General features: G+C 39.4%; 1 long non-coding RNA gene across 1 annotated transcript; it reads right to left on the minus strand.

The window, feature by feature from the left end:
- Nucleotides 1-9,201: 9,201 nt before the first annotated feature.
- LOC121468225 (uncharacterized) lies at nucleotides 9,202-14,028 on the minus strand. The gene is made up of 2 exons (XR_005978298.2): nucleotides 13,900-14,028; nucleotides 9,202-12,950 (listed from the first exon to the last, which is right to left on the minus strand). It is a non-coding gene; the product is annotated as an uncharacterized lncRNA (long non-coding RNA).
- Nucleotides 14,029-14,035: the final 7 nt, after the last annotated feature.

Consider the following 14,035-nt stretch of genomic DNA (forward strand, 5'->3'; position numbering starts at 1 on the left):
AGTAGGTCATAATGGAGATATTGTTCTCATAGCATGTGCTCTCCTGTGCAGTTCTGCTGCTGATAACTATTCAAATCAAGGAATCTAGGTGGAAGAAGAATATTATACCTTTTATGTCAAGCCATCTAACAAATGTGAGGGTAAAGAAATAATAAATTCGACATCAACACGTGCTCAAATAAGTTTTTACTTCAGACATTACCAGTGAAGACAACCTCAGGCGTCTTTCTAGTGATGCAAACTATAAAAACTTACCTAGTCTGACCTTTCAAATAAGAAGTGAGAGGTTTACCTCTTGAAATGAGAACAGGGGAGAAGTGAATTTGGCCATTTGTTTTACCACATTGCCTCTGCAAACACAGTTTTGAGATGTTGATGTTTCAATGACAGAAAACTCAGCTTTCTGCATGAACATGTTGAAGCTACTGAATGGAAAAGGTGGGACTGAGAGGGAAGCGGGATGTTTATATACTGTGCCAGCTCTCTGCCCTGTGGCCTGGTGCAGTGAGGAATTACAGTACAGAACTCTATCTGCTACTACATGAACCTACCACTTCAAAATAATTGTCTAGAGCTTGCAGAGGCCTCTAGCACAGGGATAGATGTCACCTGACTTTGTTCCTGCTTTGCAATCTGCAAGTGCAAGAGTACCATGTGATGGAAAACTTTGTCTTGGAAACAGCAGAGGGCTGGGACAGGAGCCCAGGATGGGGTCTGGCCCATTCCCTTCCACCAGAGTCAGAGGCTGAAGGGGGACAAGCTGCACACGGGAAAGGGAGCAAGCTGCTGGCTGCCACCCTGCTCTCTGCCTCCTGCTCTCTGGCTATCTGACTAGTAGAGGGTAGATTTCATCACCCACCTTCGTCATGACTGCTACAAGTAAGGAGCCCAGTTAGCAGTGTGTACACTGAGCATTTTATTCACAGAACTCACATCCTTTTGACTTCTGGTGCGGGCTTTTGCCAAATCACATTCAGTTCAATTCATCACGTGAATTTGTGCATAATCCTAGGGCTGCTTCCAGGACACAAAACAGTTGTAATTGAAGTCTTCATCTCTGCTAAACTGCCCTTGAAAATTTCTTCATACATTAGACAGGAACGCTGTAAGCACCTGGCTTGTTTAACCAGGAATAAAACTATGTTATTTAAATTTGCAAAGATACCCTCACAGCCTCTCAATCTTGTCCAAAACATAACACAAACATTGCATCCTTAGCACAGTTAACTTCCTCTTTATAAGACTTAGTGCATCTTAAATGTCAGGTGGAAAACTGTAGATGACAAACTACAGAGTCAGTAATGTCCTGCTGTTGCACAAAAAGACCTGGAGTCTCCATTGTTGGAAAATTTAAAAAACATGTTAAGACATGATTTTTCCCACATCAAGAACAACCTAGGAGTATCAGCCTTTTCTAGAGGCAGGAGCTGGATCAGATGACTTTTGAGAAACAGTTCTAGCCCAGTTTCTGTAAGGCTGTCTTGCACTACTTACCACCAACCTGCACTTAGCCAGATGTAAGTTTACAAAGGCAAATACTAAAATCAGCCTTTGCTCACCCCCAAGTCTGATAAAACTCTCACCGGAAGCCTTAAAAAATTCAGTGAAGATGTTAAGATGTTATTTGCATTAATTCTTAATAATAATTATAAAAGCAGCTATAAAATAATAATATATAAGAGTTAATTCTGTCATAGTGGTAAGACAACTCTCTGATGATTCATATCACTATACTTTGGGTTTCTAAGGAGCAATTAAACTTTACCTTTACAAATATATATTTTTGTTGAAGTTTTTTGTTCACTTGGGATGATCTGTCTTGAGCTTACACGCAGAATATACTAGCTTCATGCAAGCAGATATGCAGTTGCTTACCAACTCGTTTGCAACATTGACAGATCTTTTCAATTCATTGATATTACAAATTCTTTTTGTTAAAGTAATTGACTGAACTATTAGTAAACTCTTCAAAAATAAGAGTGAAACTATTTAATTAAGCCACCATATAAGCACTTCCCCAGCTGCTAATGCAAAGCTAAATAATACAACATTCTTAGCCAAAACTGAATCCTGGGAAGAAATATTGTTTCTTCATTTATTGCCATAGTAAAATCAGAAACACAGCAGCTAGCTACACCCAGGCAGCTGCCAGGTGTGTCTTTGGCAAGATGCTGCTCTGAGAATTCTTGTGGCCACAGTTAGATAGGGGTGGAAGGCAGAAAACCAGATGCATTGACTGTACCAGAGGCCTGCAGTTTGACTACATAAAAAGTCCTTAACTTTCAGAGTGCGTAGCAAGATCCTTCTATTTAAGGTCCAAAAATAGAATTTTTATCCCACTATAAAGCATGTATGTGTTGACCTTATTGAAGAATCTGGATTCAGATGGAATTAATGGGGAAAAGCACATCTAAAACTGCATAGAAAATACTCATATCAACATTTCCTTAAAAAAGCTGAGATAGGATCTCAGTTAGAAAGTGTCATCCATTTGGCACAGGAGAAATTTAGCACTTCACTACCCAGAGAGGGTTGGCACTGAAATATAAAGACGCCCCTGCTTGACAAGCCTAAGGATGTCTGGGAAGATTTAGGTGTTTATGCTTTTTCAAACCCAAAGCCTTCTCCCTTAGATTCACTGCTCCTGAGGATTGGTTCTGGTTAGTCCAGAACCAACTTCTGAGGCAGTAACTGTACTGAGAAGTGAAAACAAATAAAACAGGGCTAAAGACTCCATGGTGCAGTGAGGCAGCAAGAAGTGGATAAACAACCAGGGCAGCTTAACATGGCAATTGCCTTCCTGCTGAACCAGTCCTGTGGCTGTCCCTCAGGCTCACACGCACGAGTTCCTTCACAGAACTGTCGCAAAACTTAAATTATTGATATCAATGGAGCACAGCCTGTCAGGAGGTATCGAAGAACGTTCTCCCTGCAAAATAAATATGAAAGAGAGTAGGTACTGCCGCCACTTAAAACCTGCTGACAAAGGGCTGAATCTTGCTCTGATCTTAACCCTGCAAATGGGCCTTCCAGCTCTAGCCGAAAAGCAGCAGACAGCACCAAGCCTGGTCACATTCCCATTTTGCAGTTAAACAGTCATGTTCCTAGGCTGTAGTTTCTTGCTGGGGCTGTTTATTTGGAGCCTAACACCATTTCTGAGCTAACTTTCAGGTTAAACACAGGAAGTCTCATTGCTTGTTACTTGCTCAGAGCAGTGTAACAACCATGAACAAGGGCAAACTATCAAGTGACAGTTGTTGAAACCAGTGGACAGCCTGGAGACCAGTGCATGACATTTCCTGCCTTTTCCCATCACAGGAATGACCATTTAACAAAACCACCAAAGATAAAACAGGAGTGGTTTTTCTTGGCAATTTGCACTAATGAGGACCTAGAATTTCTAATTCTTAACAGGAGAGGAAAAGGGATCAGGAACTTTCCCAAGATTTCTTTTGTGTCTTACCCTGGAATGTGTTAATACCACAAAGGGCTTCTGCTATATCCAAGCCAAATGCAAGTAGACCTTGACTCATTCTTTTTTTTCCAAATAACCCAAGTAAAGCCTAGATAAGCCACACTGCTGTATTCACCTGCTGGAATTGGTCAGAAATAGATGTTGTCACTAGCACAGCAACAAATGTAGTGAGATACACAGGAAGAAGAAACCCTTCTTGCATGCTTTTGCTGATGCTTACACAATAGATAAGGAATGCTGTGCACTTGAACATGAGAATGAAGATGACAAGGAGAACTTATTGAGTAAGCAACAGTGGAGAAAGCTGGGGCTGCTGGGAAAACCAGAGCAGAGGAAACACTTAATTTCAATAGAAAATGAGACAAGATAGAACCTTCTCTAACTGAAGCCACTGGAGTTCACGATCCTGGCTGCAAAGAGGCATTTCAGCACAATAGCCCATTGGCCCAACAGGATTGGCAGCTGTAGAAGGATTTATAAAGATGATGTAGGGAAACAGATTGACTTTTGCAAGCTGCTGAAATAACTAGCAGCTGGTGAAGCTCATCTACGTCACCTAATCTGTCCAGCTCCACTTTGCAGGAACGCTCATAGCCTCAGTAACCCATCTGCAGTGCCATTGCACTGCCCTTCTAGTTCACTGCACAATTACTCTCATTGTAAGAAACATTCTCTTATGACTTGAGATTTTCCTATTTCAGCTTCAGGCCATTGCACCTTGTCTTTCTTTCTACTGAGAATGCAGGTAATTCCCTTATTTCATTTATATTATTATCTCTGCAATTATTTATAGTCTGCAACTGTAAATCTCCTGAGTCCTCCATTTAACACAGCTCTTTCAGTGTCTTTTTCTGCAGTCTTACTTTTCTGTCGTCATCCATTACTGGATTTGTATAATCTCTGTTTTTAGTAATTGTTATGATATGGGGTCTTGGATGAATTCACCATTCTAACTGTAGGAAAATCATAGCTATATGAACCAGAGACTCATTATTTTAATACTATTACTTGAGAAAACGTAGTGTGTTTTATGTGACAGTGAGACTCGAAAAGCACTCGGCAGCCTCGTTTTCAAATGGCAAATCACATGTCCTAAACTTGGAACATAGAACCAAAGCTCTGAGAATTCTCAGAATGAATGAATTCTGAGAATTCTCAGAATGAATTCCCAAAATACAGCAGTTTCCTTCAACTATATGGTAAGAAATAGAAGAGCAAGATTTTTTTGTTAAATTAATAAAAGTTTGAAAGCAGGATCCCATAACAGAAATTATTAACAAAACCTTTTCTCTAGGTGGCAGTTATTTCCTTTTACATATATGAATATGAATTTAAAATTTGAATAGTGGTGTGTGTTCACTTGAAAATAAGCCAAGAGCTCCAATAATAATAATAACTATTGGGAAAGGCATGGATAGCATTTATTCTACAAAATGGTTGCTATATTTTAAAATTTTTCTAAGCTTTCATTTTCAAAAAAAAAAAAAAATCTGGCAATGTATTAACTGCTGTGGACTGAGACATCCTATTTCTTCTGTATTTGCTACTAAATTACTTAAGCCCTGGCCAAGTACTGATAAATACACACCCTGGAAGTGCCTTCTGACACATGGAGACATTTTTTCCTTCATTTTACTGGGCAAAGAGACATCAAAAAAACTGGTCTGCACAAGAACATTTGAAAAAGATTTCTACAAAGCCAAGTCATAAACTGAATCTAGATATCCTTTGCTGCCGTTTAGTATCTTCACAGCAATATTCTTAGAAAAAAAACCAGAGAAGGTAGTTGCAGTTGAAAAGCCTAAAGAATCACCTGTTATATGCAAATAAAATTTATATTCTTGTAATAGGAGATGCTATGCTGTATTGACACTGAAACTAACTGCAGAGATCACGATAAAATGGATCTCCAAGGAATAACAGAGGCATGCTAAAATTGCAACCATGACAAAAACACAGCTTTGAAAAGATACTTACTTATACTTTTAAGAATTTGGGCAAAATGAAATAATGGTTACAACAGTGTAGTAGTTTCGCATACTAATGATGTGACAGACTTCAGGAAAAAAAGATCAAAATCAGTCTGGAACACACAGATTCTAATGAGACAGAGCTGGGCTCTGATATGGGCTACAAGACAGGATGGCAGGCACAGATCCACAGTATAACATGGTGTAAAGATATGTCAGAACCTTTTATTTTTACCTGAACTTTCCATATGCAGAAAAACATACTACTGATTGCTGTCAGTTCTGGCTACTTCAAGCACATGAATGATGGTGTACCTTCACCAGGTAGCCAATAAACCAACACTAGTGTAGTTAAGGAGTTTTTTCCTATTAAGTTTTCCACATCAGAACTGGTAAAATATCATTTGAATGATCACCAGCCAACTTACTTTAAATCAAATTAATTAAGTTGTTTATTGTCAAAAATCAAATTTTAAAAACCTGAGAGAACTAGAGAGTTCAAGAGTTTGCAATTCCTTGAAATGATCATTAAATGTATTAATAAATTAAAAAAAGAAAGTCCATTGCACACATATTGAATATGATATTAATATCAAAGATCCTCTAAGTATAGATCTGTAATTAAGTTAATACTTGATTCACTTTTCAACAGAACAATGACAATGCTGTTGTGGCAAGTATATTTCTCTCCCTCTCAGTAGTTTTCATACAGATGTACAGAGAGAAATGAAAGAGAAAACAATTTATATTTCTGTTCTTTGTTTTTCTTATGTAGAATGTGTTTAGAGAATTGTTTATCTGGAGTGAGTGCTTGATTAGATTCTCATGAGGATTGTTTGAGCCTAATATCCAATCCAATCCACCTGTGTCTGAACTCTCAAGAGAGGGTGATGAGTTGTATTAGAGTTAGAGAAAGTAGTATGTAGTTTTAATCTCTTCTTTTTTATATAATATATTAATGTATTTCAGCCATAGTTGAAATAAAGAAATCATTCAGCCTTCTGAATTGAGTCAGACATCGTCATTTTTTCCCATTGGGTTCACCTGCATTTACAATATGCTGTCAAGTGTAGGATGGTAAAAGGAAACAGTGCAAGTGGACCAGAGTTGAAACTCCAAAGATCTTGCAGAGGCACAGTCTCCATCCTAAGATATGCTTTGGAAGAACGAAATGAACATTGTTTACATTTAAAGAAGACAACGGGAAAAGTTTCTCCAATTGCTCAGCCAGTCACCTACAGTCTCAACATCAATAATATACTAAGTTTTAGAACAAATACAGAATAGAAAACTTCATCAATTTCATGTGTGCTTGGAAAATAGGAGAAAGTAATCAGGATTTACCAGAATTTGACTGTACCCAGCTAACTTCACTCCTTCTTTCAACAAGCCATGTGAATTTTTCAACTTATTAGCTAGATCAAGTCTACACATCACTCTGAAGAATCTAAATCAGATTAACATCTAAATGAAATGAGGAAACTATTAGTTAAGAAGAAAATGCTTAGCAAATAGACAACAAGAGTTGTCAGATGGAGTAACATGTATAGCTTAAAGGGTATATGAGGAGTAATGGTGAAAAGAAAACTTTAGGATAAAGGAGTTTACTAAGACGTGATCAGCCATGGGACCCATCAAATAGTATTATCACCAATCTTAAATATCATCACCAATAATCTAGAAATTAGAAAGGAGGTTAACAAAATTAAGGACATGAAGTTGGACAGCACACTTTAACAGACAACCAACATACAAACTAAATAATAGAAATTGTATCAACATCTCTGAATGGCCATGCAGAAATGTCCATTTCTCCCCTGTGATTATAAAGGTACACTTGCTCCCCAAGATAAATATTTAGGGTAGGTAGGTATGTACACTAGAGACCATGACACCATCTGATGCAGTCACAGGGAGAGCACACGATATCTATCGGTCAAGGTATTTCCAGCAGGGAAAATGGTCAGCATCAGCTTAATGTCAGCATAGAAGACTTGAAAAAGTCCTCCTGTGGAGCTCTTTGAGCCCTGGAGCACCAGCAATCTTTCTGTTCAGTCGAACCCAGGAAAGGTGGATTCAAGCTGAGAGCAGGCCTGACGATCCCAATCACAATGGTTAGAGGAATAGTCTCTCAACAGCAAAGAGTTTGAAAGAGTTTGGCTAGTTTAGCTTGGAAAAAAGACAGCAAGAGAGGACAGGGAATAATGTCAGGCACAGTCACTGAACACAGGTCTCAGTCTCAGAAGCATCAGGAACAAAAACTAACAGAATAAAAAAATTCTGTGTGCAAATTAGAAGTAAACTGAGTAAAACAGAAACAAGACATCAGCATACTCTTCATAAGGTTTACAGTAAATGTCTCATTGTAAGCAAAAAATAATCAAGAAATGCTCATTTCCCCTTTGAAATAAGTCGTAACAACGAAATAATTGACCTAAGAAGGATAGAATATACTTGTATCTATCCTATCTGTTATGCCCTAAGATGGCCCAGGCCTAAGAAAGTTGATTTTCATCTTGAAGAATTGAAGTTCAAGTCTATGTACTGCTATAAGGTGACACATTTTATTATATACGTTATGCTACTGAAATAAAATCAGAAACTGTATTTCATTTAATTTCATAGAAGCAATTTCCTCATAAGCAAAATCCAACAATATTTCAATATGCAGAACAATACTATCTTGCATATAGAGGCAAAGGCATCAGAACTCATCAATTCAATGTAAGTTAAAATGTAAGAGAGTGCTGTTATATTGCATTTCCTCTGGTTTATAAATCTGTCTACCACTACTTGCCAAATACCACCTCCAGCAGAGACAAGCTTGTCCACTTGCCTGTCAAATATTACACCACTTCTCTAACAAGAGTATCCAAAAAAAGACTGTGAAACTTAAACATATGGAGAAGAGGAAGGGCTAATGAATGAAAATGGCAAGAGTTTACAATATCCTTAGTGATGAAAAATTATATCTGCACTTAAAATGTGAGTAGGCAATGCAGAGTGTAACAACAAATAATTTTTCCAAGAATTATGGGACATGGAAAACACAATCCACTACTAAGACCAAATAACTGATGAGCCCAAGGCAGTTCTCGCACCCTATCCTTAGTTTGTTCTTTTTTTGATCAGCAGGTTCCATAGTCGGTCTGCACAGAACAGTGAGAATTTCTACAGCAAGGTCCTCAGCTGCTTATTCTTACACACAGGTACACACAGGTTTTCTGTGCACCACCTGTTACCTTTTGTTTGAACCAAGAACATATTCTGGGATTTCTATATTTAGGATAATACACTGTATTATGTTTCCACATTATCCCCCAAATCTAAATGCACCCAAAATAATGCAAGAACATCACGGCCCACTCCAAGCTTGCCAGTAATGCCTTGCTCCCCCATCTATTTTCTATGTTATACAGGCACAACACCACAATCAGAAGTTTTAATCCACTAAAATAATTTCATTTCTTATTTCTAACATACAACACATCATTTTTTTATCCTTAGTAAAGAAGAAAACAAATATTAATATCCTTCTCCACTATAGAACTTTTTGGAACAGAAATATCAGATTTACCATGTGAACACATGTGTACTTCCACGAAGGTGAACATATTAAGAAAAACATGAAAGAAAATCAAATTTCAAATTCGTCATTTTCCATTGGAAATCTTTACAAACATGCACTTTCAGTGGAATTTTTATATGCTTTCATCCTAGCAAGTTTTCTCATAGAAAAATCCGATCAGAATATACTTATGTATAATAAATCTTGCCGTATAGCAAGATCAAGTTTTATTTGGCTTATTACTAACCATACAGAATTGGTGTCACATCAGGGCATGATATTCTAAAGAGTTTCTCACTTCTAATGATACATATAAAAAGTGCACAGCTGCAAAATTGGTAAGGGTGGGGTTACATAAAAATGCTGAAGTGAAACTTTCTAGAAACTCAGGGAAATACAAAAATGAATCCTTCTCAGCTTTCCCATTCCCAAAGCTCTTCCAAAGCCCTTCCCCCACCACACCCGCGCGGTAGCAACAGGTATATTCTGAAGCCACATTCTATGCTACATCTGGCAGAAATGGAGGCACTTTTTTCACAACTAAAGTTTTATCACATATTACTGAAAAAAAAAAAAAGAAAGAAAAAAAACAAACCAAAAAGGATAATGGAAATTTTGGTTCCAAAGCATGACTTAAAATCCTCTCATTTCCAGGCTTACACACTGCACAGTACCACCAATTAAATCAAACTTGTGGTTTGAAAACAAATTAAATGCTTCCAAGGTTCCGTTCCTAACATAGCATAGCTGTTATGAAGTCTTTTAGTACTGTAACACTAAGAAAAATGCATTTATGTTCATATCACACATGCTCACAACAGGGGAGCCTTGTTAATAAGTGACTATACAAAGAAAACTGACCGGTTTGTAGAAGAGAGGACGAAATCCTGTCCTCACAGGAATCAGCAGCGAATTCCAATTGGTGTTGATATTGGCAACTGTATCCATTTTTTTCTGTCATTGTGAAGAATACAACCAAAAGAAATAAGTATTTTCTAGGCTCCTTCAGAGAGGAACTATCTATTTCTTGTACCACTAGAAATTTTTTTAAAAATTTAAAAAGTGGATTAAAATCACCAGTGAAACTTAAGTTCTGTCTTATTTTTACAGCTCATATAATGATGGTGGGTAAACAGGACTTTTCTATGAGACCTGATTCACTCTTAGATATCTTGAAGAACACAGGAATGGTGCATTTTTACTGGAAAGTTGTGTATATGTTTCTTTGTTCCCCTTCTTTTTGTGTAAAGCTGTAGACAGAACACAGAACATGGACATGAGCAGGACTTTTTAACAAGAGTATAAACCTTCACACAATTTGCAGAGAAGCCTTCGAAAAAGAAAAAATAGGCCAATTTATCCCTCAGATTCAGACACACAATCACATGAATCAGGATTCATGCACATACCTATTTTATAATATTCCCAAAGGATACATTCGCTTTCTCTTATCCTCTGTACAACTCATCTGAAGTCAGTAATACAGATCTTGGTTCTGCATGTCCAAAATACAGCCATGAACACACCTCCTTCATTTACTGCAAGTTCAGGCATGCAATCTCAAAAGCAGTTAATGCCTTTAACACCAGCACGCAATGAAGAAAATATTTCTGCAACTCATCCTAACGCAGGGTGTTATCTCATAATACATAGTTGCTGCTTTTTCTACCCATGAGGCTTTCCTTTTCCTTAAAAGATTAGGCTGAATGTTGTAGGCACATCCTCACATCATGTCCTTCACCAAAGGTGCTGAATGCAAAAGTCCTGCTGATTTAAGAACTGAGGCTGAATTAGTAATCCCAGTGCTTCAGGAATTCATTTAGAAATTGAGGCTATATGGTCTTTAAGGCAATAAGAGAAAGGAACAAAACACAGTGAATTCACGTTACATGTACTCCAGAAGATCCTTTTTGTTCTTTATTTTTTCTTGTAAGTTGACTTTACACTCTATAACCAACAGAGTAATTTAATTATCCCAAAGGATCCAGACCAAAGGATGGGACCACTTATCCATTTTTTTGTAAATCCAAATGCATTAACCAGTGAATTGATATTGTAAAATCTCAGGGATCCAATATCTGCCACAATTCCAAAAGGAAAGGTAATACGATGCCTTTTCTTGTTGCATCATATTTTAAGGTGAAGGCAATGTGTAAGTGGTTCGCTTAGCTTCTTGACAGTACTTTCCAGCTTTTCCAAGGCAACATCTCATATTCAAGAACATTCACCAGTTACAGCCAGAAAATAGGGTGGAGACTTGGAGACTTTGCTAAAAACAATAAGCAGTACTAAAACAATTATGCATTATATTCAATACCATATACCACTTGACTGTGAGAACGTGCTTAACTGAGGTGGCAATGCCAGGTTTCCCTACACACTTCCTCTCTGTACTGAGGTTGGGCACTTTCTTATCTACCTGCTGTTGGCAGCTTCCTGACTTCCCCAGAACCAAAGAAGTTAAACTCAAATATGTATTGCAAAAAGACAAAGACTGCAGGTCACTAATGGAAACAAACAAATGTTAATGCATTTTCCCCAACAAAACGAATAAAGCAGTTACAATTACAAGAGGCAGCTCACATTCCTTACAAAATTCAGCACCCTTCCTAAACCTTAGACCACATACATGCTTTGCTCTTATATTCTCACTAGCACAGTAGGGCTGTTATTCTCCCATGAGCATATTTTTAACAGACAGAAACCCATAATTTTATTCTATTCTTCTGTATGGATATATTCTGGCTTGTATCCTTGTATGAACACATGACTCTCTATTCATTATACACACTGCAGACCCCACAAGGTATCTTCCCATTCCCACATGAAGAAAGCCTTTGAAAGACTAATGTTGCTGCAAAGGCATGAAACCTCAGTGCAGATGGCACCATCTTGCAGACCACCTCATAGCATACAGATTCCTGCCCCTCACTTGAACAGAGTTCCTGTAAGGATGTTGCTAAGGATGGAGAAAAATTTTCTGTCTGAGATCCCTTTATGGAGATGCCACCAAAACCTGTGGATTGTAAGATTCATACACTAACTTACTGAAGCACTTTAATATAGCTGAAATTACAAAAATTACTTTATACCAAGTTCTGCTTTGGAGTCCAAACCCTGAGGTGTGCAAAGAGCTAGTTACATCCCAGATAGAAAGTTGGACCCCCACCACAAAGCCAGGTACAGATGATCGTGGAGCAGCCATAATGCAGAGCGCAAAGAATAATTTTTCTCCCTCCAGTAAACCCATATATTCTACAGACAAGCAAGGAAGGCCGTCAGCTACCCAGATCCAGCTTTGTATTTCTCCATGACTAGAGTCTTCTTGTGAATTGCATATCAGGAAATGGCTTATAAAATATTTCTGTAATGACAACAGGACCTTTATGAAAGTGCTGTTCAGCTCAAAGCACAGCAGACCATGCAGTAGTGAGCACTGAAGGCAGTATGTTGTATTGTACATCTGCAAGGGGAATTATATTTTCAACATACTACTTACACTAAGACACCTTCTTGAGGAGCCCAGTCAACCCCTGTGTACACAAAAGATTTTTCTTGCTTGAAGCAGCATATGTTAGCAAGAACAAGGCTGTAGCATCTAATGCCACATACCAGGCAGGCTGGGAAAGCAGTCTTTGCCCCTGAGGCCATGAAGTGGAAGAGCTGTAGGAAGGTAAACACTAGGAACTGCTCTCTTCATATTTACACACATACGAGAAAAATAATCTCCAGATGTATTTCAGTTACACAAAATCAAATCTTAACTTTTTAAACAAGTCTCTGATACACCAACTATTTGCCCATTTGGATGGTGTGTGCAGTCATTCATTACATGAACTGCAAGAGATAATCCACTCCAAAGTTATTCATGCAGTAGAACGGTTTGTTTCTAGTGTAGTCATGATACAACCGGATGTGAATCAAAAAGAGCTTCACTCTGCAAATAACATACAAAGAAATATGTTATGACATTGAGGAAACACGGAAAATCAAAAATACTCGCTTCACTGGAGGAATCATTCATGCTACTGGAAAAGACTTAAAGTATTAGACTAACAAATCAAGACTTCATTTCCAAGGGAAGAAACAGCAACCAGCTTTTTCATCGTTTTTGGATGGAGATGTTTGCTGAGGTTTGTATCTGCACAACAGCATTAAAAGCACACCACACAGCACATATCCCACCATGAACTAGCAGGTCTATAAAAATACTTTTTTTTAGAAAGCGGAGTATTTTAGAAAGCACAATTTCGAATTCTAAGGGTGCCGTGTGCAAACGCAACTTGCATTTTACCAGTCCTTCTTTTCAATGTACATTTCACGGAGACGTAATTGGATGTATAAAACGCTACAAACGTGGCATAAAACGACCAGTTCTCCTCCTTAAACAAAACTTTAAGCTTGTAATTACACGATTTTGACATATCGTTTTGCAAAATTACTGATTAACTAGGATCACTCGATCGGATCGAGCAGAAGCGCCTGCTTCGTTTTCAATCAAGTTCCGCTACGGAGGGAGGAAAAACCGCACAAACAGGCGATCATGTGCGCATGGGGCGGTGGGCACCGCGTGGAAGAAACGCTTCTTCGGAGGCAGCCGGGGCGCAGCGCGGGTTTCGGCACGCCCGGACAGGGGGAGCCGCATCCCCCTCCCCGCGGCCGGCGGCAGCGGCGTTGGGAAGACGCGGGGGAAACAAAGCCGCCGCTGCCGCCGCGCCTCCCGACCCTCTCCCGCCGGGACTGCCGCGCTCCGCCGCCCCGGTGCGGGGTCTGGCAGCAGGGTCGCACCGTCCCCTCCCCGCCCTGCGGAAGGAGCGCCGGGCGGGGGGGCGCGGGGGCTCTGCCCGCAGCACCGCACCGCTTCGCGCCGCCGCAGCGCCACTCACCGCGCCGCCCGTGCCCCGCCGAGCCGCGCCAGCGGTGTGCGGGCGCGGCGGGCGGCAGCAGGTGCCGCGGAGGAGGTAGCGGGGGCGGGCGGTGCTGGCGAGCCAACCGGGGCCCGGCGCGGCGCCGTGAGTCACT

The sequence above is a fragment of the Taeniopygia guttata genome, chromosome Z (genome assembly GCF_048771995.1).
Source record: "Taeniopygia guttata chromosome Z, bTaeGut7.mat, whole genome shotgun sequence".
Lineage (NCBI taxonomy): Eukaryota > Metazoa > Chordata > Aves > Passeriformes > Estrildidae > Taeniopygia > Taeniopygia guttata.